The sequence below is a fragment of the Theropithecus gelada genome, chromosome X, assembly GCF_003255815.1.
Source record: "Theropithecus gelada isolate Dixy chromosome X, Tgel_1.0, whole genome shotgun sequence".
NCBI lineage: Eukaryota > Metazoa > Chordata > Mammalia > Primates > Cercopithecidae > Theropithecus > Theropithecus gelada.
In genome coordinates this window covers 9,422,572-9,438,144 of record NC_037689.1, presented here as the reverse complement: position 1 = coordinate 9,438,144, position 15,573 = coordinate 9,422,572, and the positions used below count along the sequence as shown (strand labels likewise).

Sequence of the window (15,573 nt, the reverse complement as noted above, 5' to 3'; positions counted from 1 at the left end):
AGCAAAAGAGAAGAAACCAGGCCCCTGAGGGTTTGGTTAGAACAGGATTTTTGCTATTAATACTTCCTCAAGTACTCTTGTAATTTTTCACTGTCTCTCCCATTGACTACAAAAAACTCTTTTGGAAGATGTGCAAAAGATGGGAAATTACACTGCATCTAATGTAGAGGTTGCAGAATAAGGTGAGGTGGCAAAATATACATCAGGCTAAGTGTGAAAATAAGGCCGAGGAAAATCATAATAAAATAGTTGCAACGAGAAACTGTTCTTCAAATTGAAAGGAAGTATATGTTTTGACTGTGCAGATTTTTTTTGGCACATTGCAGTGTATTTGTAAACACTCTGGTGATTTAGCTAACACATGGGGGGTGGGGAGCAAGAGGGAGCCTCACAAAGCAGTCAGTGAATTGACGAAAGCTTCAGTGTGAAATCTGGGTGGCCATGTGGCTTGCTAATTGGACCACTATCACCTAAGAGAAGCCATCTGGTCCTGCCTGTTGACCGAAACAAAAGTAGGTAACTCTTGAAAGAAAGTCAGGTTGTTAGAGCAGGAATAAAGAAGCAGGCAGCCCACACCCCCATCCCCTTTTCCTCTATCTGACACAGTGCCTCACCTATAGCAGGTACTCAAGAAACGAGTTCTTTGTCAATTAAAATAATAAATAAATAAATAATTTTTTAAAAAAAATGAGTTCCTTGTCTCTCTTCGCCTTTTGCCTTTCCATAACTCTCCAAGGGAGAGAAATTGGTGGGGAATGGATTCTGATGGAAGGCATTGCATAGAGGGTAGACGAAAACAACCTTTCAAAAAATTATTCTCTAAGAGTCAGTTATTCTTTCCCAAGCACGCAGTTGTGGAGGGAGCACAGGTCTTGGAGTGCGATAACCTGAATCTGAACTCAGGTCTGCCATTTGGTAGCCAAAGTTATTTAAACTCCAAAAGCCTCAATTGTCACATCCGGGGTCAAGTGTCATGTCTGGAGACAGACTCGCTGGATTTGTATCCTGACTGTCACTACTAGCCATGTTACTTTGGGCAGGTTATTTAATCTCTGTGTCTTACCCTCTTCATCTGTAAAATGGGGTTAATACTAATACCTACTCAGGATTATTGGGAGGATATAGTGAGTGAATACAGATGCAGCAAAGCACTTGCAAATGCTGGCCTTTACTATTATAATATGTGAAAGGTTATGATAATATTTACTGCACATGCTTCTAGATGAGAGTCAGTCATCCAAATGCCTGGTCCATTATAGCTGTTCTGATTGGATTGTAAGTTTTGGCATGAAAAGTAAAATTAGGTATATTATGAAAGAGATGTTTTTAAACTGGAAGGAGTCTTCAGAGGTGATCTGTTTCAGATGTATAATCTTGCAAAGGAAGAAACTGAGGCCCAGTGAGACTTATTTTAGGCCACATAGCTGTCACATCGTACCCAAAGCCAGGATTAGACCCTGGGGCTCCTGATAATCAATGCTGCCCAGCCCGCTCTTTCTCTGTCAGTCTGTCTACCTATTTGGTCCTACTGCATTGCACTGCCTTCCCCAGGCTTGGATATCTTACAGTTTTCTGTTGAATCTTAGTCTTTTCCTACTATGCTTTATTGCTACCATGAAAAGTGTAGTTTTTTTTTTTTTCTCCCCTCAAAAATAGGTTTTTCATTGAGGCTTCCAGGATGTTTTTTTTTCCCCCTTTTCACTATGTTAGCTTATGAAATAAACTGTAAGTTCTTATTATTTAACCAGAATTATGATTCAGCTTCCTGTTTCACGTAATGCTGTTCTGTGTGTCAAGGGTTGGGGGAGGCGGGACTAGAAAGTTTCACTATTGGTGGCTACAAATGCCAGATTCTTCTTCTTCTTCTCCTTCCTACCTTCTGTTAACTACCCAGTATTTATAGACCCATGGTCAGGTCAGAGAAGCTGTTGAGGAGTTAATAGTATGAAGTATCTCCCTTAATAATGTCATATTTTGATGATTTTCAACCCAATACCATTCTGGCATTAGGTGGCATTTTATTATATTTATTTAGGATTTCTGCCCTGACTACATCCAGGAGGAACATAGAACAACACAGAAATTAAAACATAAAGCAATTAGAAATAAATGCAGGACAGGGACCATCCAGTGGAAATGAAATCGATATTACTAGGCATGTGAGATATTAGACACTGAAGTTTTCTCTTTCTTTTCTTCTGTGTCCCTCCCTCCAAAAGATAAACACAGTAAGTTACATTGTTGACATCTTCTGGCCAAAAATGTGTTCAGATGCAGAAGAAAACCCTGGCTCTGTCTATGCTAAATCTTCTGGTCCTTCCACTGCCCTCCCTTTGGTCTGGCCTTACCTGTGGCCACCTGTGACTCAGCACTGAATATTCCCAGGTTGAAATAATGATCTTTCCTATTTAGCTTTGAGAATGGTGAGAGACAGGTAGGCAAGAGAGTTCTTGCCATCCAAATTCTCAACTCTGTCAAGCTGTTCTTTTCCTTGGGTCCTGTACCCCAGTAATACGTAATAATAATAGAGTTTCCTTATCTTACATTTCTCTGTATTGAATAATTATACCACTGTGGACCCAGATGTCAAAGCCCAAATTCTAAGAGACACCATACATTTCTTGCTCCCCCTTAGCTGCAGTCCGACCCTGCTGGCCTAGATCATTTCAGTAGGTAGCATTCCTAGCAAGCACCTGCTTACCTTTCAGCCATGAGCTTTCCTGAAGCCTCCCCCATCCTCTGGTAAAATTAGCCTCTGGCTCTATTGTATGGTCCTTGAGGGCATTGACTGCACTTGTTCAATATTTTTGTTCTCACGTCTGCTTTGTGCCAGGCAGGCATTGTGTTGGGTAGATGCTGGGGTTATAGCAGTGAACACAAAAGTCATGATCCCTGCCCTCTTAAGCCTTGCAATCTCATGGGGGAGTTGGAGTGCAAATAAATACACAGCTATTTTCTTATAAAGTGTTGTGAGTGCTAGAAAAGTCAAGTCCTATGAAAAAGAATAGTAGGGACTGAATTTATAGAGAGAAGAAGGGAATGGGAGGAAGTGACAAGTTCATCTGAGACCTGAAAGATGAGGAGGAGTTATCCAGGCAAAAAGTTGGGGGAACAGCATCCCAGGCAGAGGAGACAAGGTGGAAATCCCTGAGGTGAGAAGAATCCCTGGGTCCTTTCCCAGCATGGTCCATTGCAGCTGGACCATAGTGAATGAGGCATAAAGGGACATGTGATAAAATTGGAAAGATGGGCAGGGGACAGGTCATACAGGGTTTTGTAGGCCATGTTACCAAGTACCCTAACTTGGTAACATGAAGGCCTTGGAGATAGATATGATATGGCAGAGTGATCAGTGAATGAGTGAGGAGTGTCTCATTCATCTTATACCGAATACCTGGCAGAGAGTGCCCAGCATATAGTATATTCAATGAGCATATAGTGCTCATTGAATCTTTGTTTAATGAGTAATAACTGCCTTGTGTTCCTATCAGGATTGCCATGGAGATGAAATGAGATAAGGTATGCTAAGATGCTTTGCAAAATAATTCACTAGATTCTATGTAGTGATGCTTACAGATATTCACTGTCGCTAGGAACCACATCCCCCCAACTCCATATTCTGTTAAACTAGCAAAATCTTTCAATTAGTTCATCCCATGCCATGAATATGCTGATGTACTGTGTTCTTACATATTCAATGTGTCTCTTTTATCAATGCCTTTAACTAATTATGGGTGAGTGGAAACTACCTTATATCTAACCATTATGTGACACTCCTGGTGTTAGAGATAATTATGGGTAGTGGTGCCAGGAGCAGTATAGCTTTCTCTTCTGTGCTAAATCTACTTCTAAATCTCTCAACCTATATAATTCATTATTTAGGAGCTGGATTAATACTGAGGAATAGCACCCTCTGAATTTGCATTTGGATAAGGGCAAGGCTAATCATATCAGGATGTGGTTGCTACCAATTATGGCACTTGGTTTTCTAGACTGTTAAAAGACGTAACAAAATGATCAGTGTTTTGCTATTTTTGTGTTAAATATCTGTTCCCTATTTAAACTGCAGGAATTTCAGAGGATTGACTGAAAAGCCCAGCTCTGTGTACTGTTGGTAGGATATAGGTTGATAGAATCCATTAGAGGGCACTTTGAAAGACTTTCTCAAAATGTAACTTGTACACCTTTTGTCCCAATGAATCTATTCTCGAACTGCACAAAGGTTAGTTGTTACAAGGATGTTGGTTGCCTTCTTGTTGCCATCTTTTTTACTATCAACAGTCTTATTAATGTACAGCATGAGAGACCGGTTATGCTAATTATGGTATTTACATACTACGGTATGCTGTTCATTTCATTTAAAAGAGTAAAGTAGCTTGGATGTGGTGGTTCACGCCTGTAATCCCAGCAATTTAGGAGGCTCAGGTGGAAAGATCACTTGGGATCAGGAGTTTGAGGCTGCAGGGAATGTGCCGCTGCACTCCAGCCAGGGTGATAAAGTGAGACCCTGTCTCAAATAAGAAAATGAAACAGTAAAGTAGGTATACATATAGTGACAGAGAATAGTGTCCAAGATAAATTTTTAAGTGAAAAAAGGGGTGCAGAATGGTATATATTATAGGATCCCACTTGTTCAACACAAAGAAGGGAGGTATTATATAAGAATTCGTGTATATGTGTTCTTGCATATGCTTAGAAAATTTCTAGGATGATGCACAAGAAATAGTTGTCAGTTACCTTGGAGATTAGAGGTGGCAAGGCTAGGGATTTTAGTTTTCACTTGACACCTTTCTGTACTGCTTGACTTGTTTACAACAACCTGTAAAACCTTTAAATACTAAAATGTAAATAAAAACTGTACCTCACTAGATTCTTTCCTCAACAATTTATACTAAGAAATAAAAGGAATATTAGTGGTTGAGGTGAGAGATCAGGTCTGAAGCAAAGGAGGCTGACTCTGATAAAACCAAGGGCCTCTAAAAGCTACCTCTGTGGCCAGAGGACTTAGGAGAGATGTTGCTTTGTTAAAGCATAATGCTAAGAAAACAAGTAAGATTAAATTGGGTAAAAATTACTTTATTAGTTTTTTGATGAAACAGTTGTAATCATGCCATTAGTTTTGATCTCTGGATATATTAATACCTAAACAGCATAGTAATTGTATTCCAGACTACAATTTAAACATTAAATGTTTCAATGTGTAGAATGATAGCTGTTTTTCTTGTTCAATTTGTTTAAATGTTGCAAGTGAATGCTAAGCTACAGTTTCTTGAGCTTTTTACTTAAGGACCTGAGGAAAAATGCAAGTATAATCTTATGCTTGAAGTAGAGAAGATATAAATTACCTGATATTTACCTTATAATGTTTGGATTAAGTTAAATCTTCAAATTCTTAAGGCCCCTTCTAGCTCAGTCTCCCCCCAAAAAGGGCTTTTGTCTGAGACACAAGAAGTCAAAGGGTTGTCTGTCAGAGTGTCCTCTTGGTTTGGCATAATGAAGAGTTCCTTTACCCAGTTGTGGATGTTCAGAGACAAGAGTCACTATCCTGTGTTAAGTGACCCTCCTTCTCTAACATTTGGGGTTTTAGCCAGGAGATAGGTGGTAGAACACAAGACAGGTTTTACTCTAGGACGTTGATTGAGAAAGATATATAATCGGGCAGGTGGTAGAGACTGGAGTAATGGGAACAATTGTGAGAAAAGAAAAGGCTATGTAATTTCAGGCTGTAGAAAGACTGGAATCAGGGGTAGAAAGACTGGAATCATAAAGAATGCAACTTTTGCGATATTTTTTCTGGTTGTGGGAACCAGAATATGAGGAGCTGCCTGGAATTTGGTTTGCAGTTGAACCTGGACCTGGAGGTTATGCCTAGAGAACGAGACATAAAGATTCTTATCTTTGTTGGTGATCACAGAAGCTGTTAGAACTGGCCCCAGCTTGGACTGGGCATGAAGGAGGGAGGAATTGGGAGAAGAAACCAGACATCCTAGAAAGACAGGGAAGATGCTGAGCTCTGAGTGGGCTGGACTTTGTATGTGCTCAAAGCCTATACTTGACTGCCCTGCATGGAGGATGTTGCTTACATTTCTTACTCCACAATAAAGTATTCTGAGTTGACTGAGGTCAAGAAAGAGAAAAGAACCAATAATAATAGCTACCATTTATGAGTACTTACCATGTGCTTTTTTTTTTTTTTTGAGACAGAGTCTTGTTCTGTCACCTAGGCTGGAATGCAGTGGCATGATCTGGGCTCACTGCAACTTCTGCCTCCTGGGTTCAAGTAATTCTCATGCGTCAGCTTCCCAAGTAGCTGGGACTACAGGCATGCACCACCATGCCTGGCTAGTTTTTGTATTTTTAGTAGAGACAGAGTTTCACCATGTTGGCCAGGCTGGTCTCAAACTGGCCTCAAGTGATCGCCCACCTTGGCCTCCCAAAGTGCTGGGATTGCAGGCGCGAGCCACCATGCCCAGCCTACCATGTGCTTTTAAAAGTGCTTTACATGGATTATCTCATTTAATCTTTCCAGTAACGGTGTAGCAGATAGGAACTGAGGCATAAAGTGGTTGGGTCGTATTCTGAAATTGTAACTGGTAGAGCCTGAGTCTGAGGCAGTCTGCCTCTAGAACCTGTGCTTTTAGTTATTCTGTATTTCTAGGACCATAGCTCCCAGAATCCCTTCTTCACTGCCACCCCCAATCAATCAAGGTAATGGCCAGCTGTGAAAGAAGGAAATTTCCTATTAGAGTACTATTGCTGTGGCCCTAATGAGCAAGTGAAATGATTTCAAGGGAATAAGAAAGCAGAGGCTTGAATAAAGCCTGTGGGTAAGTGAAGTACAATTCTGTAGCCAAAATTCTGTTTTCTTTCTAAATTTAAATAAGTGATTTTGTATCTTCTGTGTGGAAGACACTATTAGGTATTATGTGTGGGACTAAGAAGATTCAGAAGCAGATACTGTCCTTCCAAAAGCTAGTCTCTGAGGAAGTTAAAACATGTGCACTAATAACCATAACCCAAGCTTATGTTAGAGACATGGTTAGAGAGTCATGGATTACCACAGAAGTTAGACAAAGGTGAGGAGGTGGCATGTGAGGAAGACCATGCAGTATGGGTAGGTTCTTCTGTAGCTGGAGATGTCAGAGATATGATTTCAGCCAGCAAAGTACCAGGTACATTTGAGGGAACTTGAAAGTGTCATGCCAGACCTGTTATATTTATATACATTGTCTCATTAACTCTTTGTAACAACGCTTTATTGACCAAATGATTTAATTGTCAAAACGAGGACACTTTTGAGAGTGGAGTACTAATCAGATGGAATAGGAATAAACAGGGGCTCAGGAAAACCAGGACCTATGAGGCAGTTGTTATTATTCCCACTTAACACATTAGAAAATGAGGCCACAGATCACATAGCTAGGAATTGGTGGAGCTAGGATTTGAATCCAATCCTGGCTTCAAAACTAAAAGATTCATACTTCCTTCCATATACAGTGGGGTGCAATTGAAGGGCTTTGAGCAGAGAACTGTCATAGTCAGAACTATGCAGGACAGATGGAAAGGAAGGACTGGAATTGGTGTGATGAGTTAAGAGATTGCTGAATAAGATTCATGTAGAACATTCTAAGGACCTGTATATAAGATGTTAACTTTAGAATTTAAAGGAAGTGATAAATGTAAGAGATATCACAAAGCACAAAGGAATAAATGACAAAGTTAGACTACTGGGCAACTTTGAAGGGAGAAGAAGAGTAAAAGGTAATGTAGGATTTCAAATTATTTTAATGAAAACATTTTGTTAATCAAAAGTAGCCACTAAGGTAACTTAGAAAGATAATGTGTGTTTTCACTAGTGTACTAAACTAAGAGAAAATCTGCTTCTCAGTATAGTTGACTTACTGACTTGTAATCATGAGCAAATTATTTAACCCTTTCTTGCCCAGATTTACTCATCTTTAAAACATAATGTTGTCTCCCACTACAAAAGCCCCATGAACTAGCACAGATTGAATGCTTCTTTATCTCCACATTTTCAAAATTTGAGTGCTCATGCTCAATAATGTGAAATGGCATCCTAGTGTTAAATACAACCACTTTTATATCATATTGCAAAACAGTAATAATATTTATCATGTGATATGTTATCACCCCCTTCTGAACTCCTGCTTCTGTTATTACCTTTAACTAGTTGCCAGATAAATTGTAATGCCAGCTTTATAACATCTTTTCTGCCATTGTCTTCAGCTGTTATTTAACTTCTTTATTATGGTTTAACTTTCTTATATGTTTATCTTAGCTCCCCAATAGAGTGGAAGATACTTTAGGGATGGGAACATAGTTTATACATCCCTCCATTCCTCCTAATTCCTTAGGTAGAGTCACCCAGGAAGTATTTATTGATCTGATTCAACCAGTTCATGTGGCACAATAAGACTTTTTGTTTTGTACATTATACCCTGTTAATATGGTCTCAAATAGTATTGGATTTTGGATAATTATTTCTTACTCTGAACTCATAATGATCCCAGAACCCGCTTTTCCCTCCAAGTTTCTATCTGTCTGTCCCTTTCTCTTCTAATTTTTTCAAAAATGTGTATGTCATCCCTGTGCAGGGACCACGCTAATCTTCTCTGTATCATTCTAATTTTAGTATATGTGCTGCTGAAATAAGCGCCCTTTCAATTTTTTTTTTAATTTTTTAATTTTTTAATTTTTATTTTATTTTTTAAGATGGAGTCTCACTCTGTTGCCAGGCTGGAGTCCAGTGGCGTGATCTAAGTTCACTGCAACCTCTGACTCCCTGGTTTAAGCGATTCTCCTGCCTCAGCGATTCTCCTGCCTCAGCCTCCCGAGTAGCTGCATTTATAGGCGTGAGCCACCACGCCCAGCTAATTTTTTCTTTTGTATTTTTAATAGAGACAGGGTTTTACCATGTTGGCCAGGATGGTCTCGATCTCCTGACCTCATGATCCACCTGCGTTGGCCTCCCAAAGTACTGGGATTACAGGCTTGAGCTACCGTGCCTGGCTACCCTTTCGATTTTTTTTGTTTGGAGACAGAATCTTGCTCTGTCTCCCAGGCTGGAGTGCGGTGGCACGATCTCCACTTACTGCAGCCTCCGCTCCCTGGGTTCAGGCAATTCTCCTGCCTCAGCCTCCTGAGTAGCTGGGACTACGTGCACATGCTGCCACACCCAGCTAATTTTTTGTATTTTAGTAGAGACGGGGTTTCACTGTGTTGCCCAGACTGGTCTTGAACTCCTGAGCTCAGGCAATCCACCCACTCCGGCCTCCCAAAGTGCTAGGAGTAAAGGCATGAGCCACCACGCCCGTCCTAATTTTTTAAACAAGAACCTTTCTATGCCTTTACTTAAATATTAATGTAATTAAATTTTTATTTATTGTTCTTGTTAGTTTTAGCTTTATTATCACATATATTTCATAAATACCTTTATTCAAGGAGTTAATAAAACATCATTTGCTGTATTTGTTTTCTGTTGCTGCATAATGGATTACCACAAACTTAATTGCTCAGAACAACAAACATGTATTATCTTGCAGTTTCCATGGGTCAGGAGATGGTCATGGCTCAACTTGGTCCTCTGCTCAGGGTCTCACAGGCTGCAATCAAGGTGTTGGCAGAACCGGTGGTCTCATCTCAGGCTCAGGGTTCTCTTCCAAGCTCATGTGATTGTTGGCAGAATTTAGTTCTTTGTGGTTGTGGGATTGAGGCCCTCAGATCCTAGGGGCTGCCTGTAATTCCCTGTCACATGGTCTTTCCATAGGCAGTTCATATAACAGCACCTTGTTTTTCAAGGCTTGCAAGGGATAAAGTCTCAGTTTGTCTCTCACAATGGCAAGAAGGAATCAATAATATACACATATATATCTAGTCATGGGAGTGACTTCCGATTACCCTTGCCATATTCTATTGGTTAGAACCTACTCACATGTCCCACCCATACTCAGGGAAAGGGGATTAAACAAGGACATGAATATCAGGAGGTGGACATCATTGGGGGTCACCTTATGGTCTGTCTGCTGTATTTGGCATATCTCTGAATCAGGCTAATTGAATACTTTCTTTATCTTTTTTTTCTTTTTATTTTCTGAGATGGAGTTTCCCTGTTGTTGCCCAGGCTAGAGTACAGTGGCATGATCTCGGCTCACCACAACCTCCACCTCCTGGGTTCAGGCGATTCTCCTGCCTCAGTCTCCCGAGTAGCTGGGATTACAGGCATGTGCCACCACGCCTGGCTAATTTTGTATTTTTAGTAGAGATGGGGTTTCTCCATGTTGGTCAGGCTGGTTTTGAACTCCCGACCTCAGGTGATCTGCCTGCCTCAGCCTCCCAAAGTGCTGGGATTAGAGGCATGAGCCACTGCGCCCAGCCAAGACTTTTTAACTTACTGTTATCCATCAACAAACACTCACTGGGTAAGGCTCTTCTAATGGCTGTGACTCTAACTTTACTGTCATCCACCAAATTTTTTTCATCTACTTACAAAGATAAAATGAGAGATGATGTTCAGTAATTTGCCTGAAGTCATTCATTGTGTGAGGCCTTCCACTGAGACAGAGTGCTGGAGTGGGAGCAAAGTTGAGATGATTTGAATTTGGGTGCCTATCAGATATCTACATATACCCCGTGGCCTGGGGTATAGAGAGGGTCTGGTCTCTAGTAGAGATTTGGGGACTCTTCATGTATAGATGATATATGAAGCCTAGGATTTGAGTATACTTTGAGAGGGAAAAGGTGCCAAAGGTAGAATTCTGGGGGAAATCCAGGTACTCAGTTTGAGGGACTTCTCTTACCTCCTTATATAACAACCCAAACAAAAAGGAAACAAGTTATCCAGTCTCAGAGGAAAAGTTGTATTATTTTGTCTACTTCTGCTTCAGTCCCTTCTCTGTCTGTTTATTATAGATACTATTTACTTAATTATACCTCTTTTCTTCTGGTTTCTTCTGCTCTTCCTTTCCACTGGACCCATTCACTATCGTCTATAAACATGTTCTGGTCTCCCTTTGCTGTATCTTCTGGCTACCAATACCTATCTAGTCAGCCACTTAATGTTTCTGGGCCTCAATTTCCTCAGAGATTGAGGGACGTGATGTAGGGAGGAGGTTATGATTTTTAAGAGGCCTCTTTCTGACCTAAATTTTGTCCTGCCATCTTATTTCTCTACCTTTTCCCGTTTTGGGTTGTGTTGACTGTTCAGTTCCTTTTTGAAACTTCCCTCCCTGGGCCACAGAGTTGTACTCCTCTAGTTCCCTTTCTGCCTGCCTCTGTCACTGCTTCTCCATTACTTTTGTTTCCTCCTGCCTCCTAATTATGTCCATATTCAGGGGTGTCAAGTTCTTTGCCTTTTCTCTCTTTATACTCACTGCCTCAGAGATTTCATCTACACTCCTGGCTTTACCTTTTTTTTTTTAAATTATAGAAGTAACACACAATTACATGTTCCTATTAAAAAATAATATAGATGCATCTAGAGTAAAAAGTGAAAATGCCCCTTCAACTTCATCCTTAGACATAACCACCATTATCTGATTGGTGTTCTTTCTCCAGGTGTTGAGTCCCAAATCTATAAAGGTAGCTCTAAACTCTAGTTTTCATCAATAGCTGCAATCAGGATACTTTTATTTGGATGCTCCACTATCAGCATATAAAATCAGCTAGCTGAATGACTTTGGGCATGTGGTTGATATGGTGTTTTTTGTTTTTTTGTTTTTTTGTTTTTTTTAAATTCTGTGGTTCTTTCATGTCTTGTATTTATTTCTTTTTGTGTCTCCATAGCATTAAACAGTAGACATTCCTTACATGTTTGGTTGATTCTGTTATTTTGCGGCTCATTAGTACTCCTTCCCGATTTGCTTATATGCATAGACCCAAGGAAACAGAATAACCCTCTGTTAGTACTTTAGGTGAAAAGGTGGGTGGCTGAGCATAGGGCTTAATCATTGGAAACCAGAACACATGAGCAGTTCAGTGGGTAACAGTAAGTATGGGGGCTTGAGGAGGAGAATGGGGTGGTAGATGGGTAGTATATTGAAAACTTTGGACAGTAAATTAAAGCCAGGGTGCTAACATTAAATAAATATATCATGGGTTGTAAAATATAAATATCTTAATCTAAAATATTAGCTACCCAAATCACTGTTCATATGAAAACATTATTTTGGCTCTGAAAAAGATACATGGATAATCTCTGCAGTGTAATGGGTCATTTTGCAAAAGTATGTTCTACTGTATGTGTATTAAATGCAAATTAATTGGAAAGATTGCCAATGAGAGTGTATCATTGCATGTTGTATTAATGAGGCTGTATTGCATAAGCAGTTACACACTGAAAATTGCCAGTCTCTGTAAAAGCTTAATTCCAAAGAAATTTAGGGTAATCATGGACAGGATCTATAGTAGTGGTTCTCAACTGGGGGCAATTTTACCCCCTGGGGAAATTTAGCAATGTCTGGAGACATTTTTGTCACAATTGTGGGGAGGCGTTACTGGCATCTAGTGGGAACAAACCAGGTAAGCTGATAAACATCCTACAATGCACAGGCCAACTCCCTACCACGAAGAATTATCTGACCCAAGATGTCAGTAATGCTGAAGTTGAGGAATCTTCATGAAGGGAATTTTGAGTAGGGCAAGAGACCCATGGAGGTGACCATTGATGCCCCTTTGTATTAATGCTGATGTCCTGTAATTCTTTTTTTTTTTTTTTTTTTTTTTTGAGACGGAGTCATGCTCTGTCGCCCAGGCTGGAGTGCAGTGGCCGGATCTCATCTCACTGCAAGCTCCGCCTCCCGGGTACACACCATTCTCCTGCCTCAGCCTCCCAAGTAGCTGGGACTACAGGCGCCCGCCACTTCGCCCGGCTAGTTTTTTGTATTTTTTAGTAGAGACGGGGTTTCACCGTGTTAGCCAGGATGGTCTCGATCTCCTGACCTCGTGATCCGCCCATCTCGGCCTCCCAAAGTGCTGGGATTACAGGCTTGAGCCACCGCGCCCAGGCGATGTCCTGTAATTCTTAACCTTGCTACCTAGTTGAAAGCTAGAGGTTATGACAATTGTTTGGCTTTTAGTAACAGCATATATATCAGATAGATGGACCCATTTATTTTCTTTTCTAGGTGTTTTGGTTATTTGACTATTAAAGTAACTTATCCCCAGACTTTGTCAATGCTGATTTTTTTTCAAGGGGAACTTACCGCCAGAACGTTTAAAGAGCAACAGACAAAAATGCTGAGACTTGATAAAATTTTATGTTGAGTTATTGCATGTTAATACTTAGTCCTAAATACTGTATGCAAATGTATCTTAAACTGAGATATAGCTCAGGAGTGTAAATGGGTTGGCTAAGGTAATGTAGTGATTTATTCATAGACCCAAGGCCAGAAATCAGATTCCTTGATTCCCAGGCCATTATTCCTTTGATTTGGCTATTGCTTCTGTATAACATCTTTTCTGCTTTGAGTTTCCTGAAGAGCACAATCAAGTATGTCGAAGATTGAATCATCTTAGGTGCTGGACGTTTTGCACATTTATACAAGAATATTCAATATTACCAGTCATCTTAAAAAAGCAACAAAATAACCCAAAATAATGCTGAGTAAAACACAAGAAGTTATGTTACTTTTTGACTTAGTAACATGGATGAAATATTACAGCAAATGGGGACAGAGCTTAAAGGAAGTGGTAGGGTGAAAGGACCATTAGTGTAACACAGCTGGATGGCATTTCTCTAAGCTACCATTTTGAAGAATGTTACTCTTTGGACTGACTCCCAAACTCCATCTGGCTAGCACTTTGGAATTTTAAATGGGTAAAAAATATGATTTTCCATTGCTCCCAGCTGCCCTGCATGGTTTAATAGACAACTATGTAAAAGACAGGGAGTAGAACCAGCATTTGCTTTGCTTTATGAAATTGGGAAATATACTTGGTTTTTTAGCTCAAGTTTTTTCATAAGTAGATGATATGGTAGAGGATTATGGTAGTTAATATTTATTGAATCCTTACAATTTATCAGGTACTAAGCCCTTCCACATATTATATTATTAAACCTCAATATACTTCTATAAGGTAAATACCATTATTACTCCTCTTTTAAAGTTGAGGAACTGAGGCAAAGAGAAATTAAGTAACTAGCTTTCACAGCTAATAAGTAGTTCCTGGTATGAATTGAGATATACTATAAGTATAAAATACACACTAGATTTCAAAGACAGCGTGATAAAAAAATGTAAAATATCTCAACAATGTTCTGTATTGATTACATGTTAAAATGATATTTTGCTTTTTTAAAAATTCTTAGTTTTTGTGGGTACATAGTAACTGTATATATTTATGGGGTACATGAAATGTTTTGATACAGGCATGTAATACATAGTAATCACATCATGGAGAATGGGGTATCTATCCCTTCAAGCATTATTTGTGTTACAAACAATCCAATTATACTCTTTTAGTTCTTTAAAAATGTATAGTTAAATTATTATTGACTATAGTCACCCTGTTGTGCTATCCAATAGTAGGCCTTATTCATTCTAGCTATTTTTGGTACACATTAACCATCCCTACCTTCCCCATAGTCTCCCACTACCCTTCCCATTCTCTGGTAACCACCCTTTTACTCTCTATGTCCATTGAAGTAATATTTTGGATATATTGGGTCAAATAAATTAGAGTGTTAAAGTTAATTTCACCCGTTTCTTTGTGCTTTTCTTAAGGTGGCATCCAGAAAATTTCAGATTACATATGTGGCTCACATTTTCATATTTCTGTTAGACAGCACTGCTCTAGAGAGTTTCATCTAGCTCCTGGAGGTGGGTGATATCTCATCCTTATATCAGGTACATGAGACTAAAAGCTAAAGAAGCCAAAAAATTGGATACATTGGATTAAAGTTTGCTGTTGTAGCCATTAAGTCTCTAAGGTGACATTAGGCCTATTCTCTAATGTTTGCATTATTAAGGGGTAAGGAACAAGGAAGCTGTTAAACTTAGGTACATTGTAGGGTTTTAGTCCCATAAACATCTATTGAATAACTGTGTAAGGCATTGTGTTGATACTGTGGCTCATATAAAAATCAGTGACTTAGACTTTGCCATCAGTATACACGCGACTGTTCATAAAATCATATATAATAGAGTGGTAGAAACAAAGGGCTTAGAATCTTAAGAGAACAAGAGGTTATTTGCAGCTAGCATGAGGGTGGAAGGTTTAGGAAGGAGGTGACATTTGAGCTGGTTGGAGAAAGATGGATAGGATTTGAGTAGAGGTCCCCTGTATGCTCAAAGGAACATGCAGAACTGGGTGACAGGTCACTGAACTGACATGCTTTTCTCTTCACAAAACGGAAGCTCTGTACAGCACAACATGGAGAGAGGTCAGAGACCTTGACATGTAGATTTTTTAAGGGCCCATTTGTGTTGATATGCCTTTCTCATCAGACCTCTGTCTTGCATATACATAGAAACTTCCAATCATAGAATACACTGCTTATCTAAGTCTTTTGGTTTCTGACATCCTGGATCAGCCAGGCAGCAAGTGATGAAACAC

The 15,573-nt window shown here is 39.7% G+C and overlaps 1 protein-coding gene and 1 non-coding gene across 3 annotated transcripts in view; one reads left to right on the top strand and one right to left on the bottom strand.

Annotated features, from left to right (window-relative positions):
* CLCN5 (chloride voltage-gated channel 5) overlaps positions 1-15,573 on the top strand; it is a 162,671-nt gene that overhangs the window by 9,944 nt on the left and 137,154 nt on the right. The window lies entirely within an intron of this gene.
* On the bottom strand, positions 8,571-8,677 carry LOC112616684. Its single transcript, XR_003117721.1, has one exon. It is a non-coding gene; the product is annotated as a U6 spliceosomal RNA (small nuclear RNA).